The sequence below is a fragment of the Neophocaena asiaeorientalis genome, unplaced genomic scaffold (assembly GCF_003031525.2).
Source record: "Neophocaena asiaeorientalis asiaeorientalis breed wild unplaced genomic scaffold, Neophocaena_asiaeorientalis_V1.1 scaffold318, whole genome shotgun sequence".
In the NCBI taxonomy this organism is placed as follows: Eukaryota; Metazoa; Chordata; class Mammalia; order Artiodactyla; family Phocoenidae; genus Neophocaena; species Neophocaena asiaeorientalis.
The window spans coordinates 485,313-486,479 of record NW_020173761.1 but is presented as its reverse complement, the minus strand read 5'-3'; positions in this window follow the sequence as shown (position 1 = coordinate 486,479).

Genomic DNA, 1,167 nt, shown 5'->3' with positions numbered 1-1,167 from the left:
TTTAGAAAACAAAAAAAAATTGGAGAAAATCTTCAAGACCTCAGGTTAGGCAAAGATTTCTTACAAGACACAGTCTATGTAAGAACAAAAACTGATACATTAGACCTCACCCCATCAAAATTTTAAATGTTTGCACTTAAAAATATAGCATAAAGAAAATGAAAAGACAAACAGTAGACTGGGAGACAATATTTGCAAGTCGTATTATCTGATAAAGAATTTGTATTGAGAATATACACTCATATACCTCAATAATAAGGCAAAAAACTCATTTTAAAAATGGGCAAAATATTTGGGTAGAAATTTTTACCAAAAATGATACACCAGTGACAAATAAGCACATGACAACATGGCCAATGCCATTAGTCATCAGAGAAATGCAAATTAAAACCACAATGAGATACCATTTTATACCCACTTGAATGGTTATACAAAAAAAAAAAGAAACAGACAACAGATATTGGTGAAGTTGTCAGAAATGGGAGTCCTCATATATGCCACTGGGAATGTAAAATAGTGCTGCCACTTTGGAAAGTAATTTGGCTGTTTCTTAAAAGTTTAAACATATACTTGCCATACAATCCACCAATTCCACTCCTAGGTATTTCCCCAAGAGAAATGAAAAGATTTTTCCACAGAAAGATTTGCACACAAATGTTCTTAACAATTGTATTCATAATAGCCAGAGATTGGAAGCAACCTAAATGTCCATCAATGGATAGACACAATGTGGTATGTCCATACAATAAAATATACCACAGAAAGCAGAAAAGGGGGCACAAACTACTGACACAAGTTGTGACATGGACAAACCTGAAAATCATCATATTAAATGGAAGAAGCTAGACACAAGAGACAATATATTGTATGGTATATAGTGTGTTGATGCCATTTATATGAAATGTCTAGTAAAGGCAAATCTATAGAGAGAGAAAGATTGATGGTTGCCTGCAGCAGTGTGGGGTATGGGAGACGGGGACTAACAGTGAATATGAGGGATATTTTTGGGATGATAGAAATGTTCTACCTGCTTTGTGCTTTATGGTGATGCTTCCACAACATGGTAAATTTACTAAAAATCATTGATTGTCCACTTGAAATGGGTGAATTGTATGATATGCAACATATACCTCAGTAAAGTCAGAGGAGGTGGGATGGGGCGGGGGG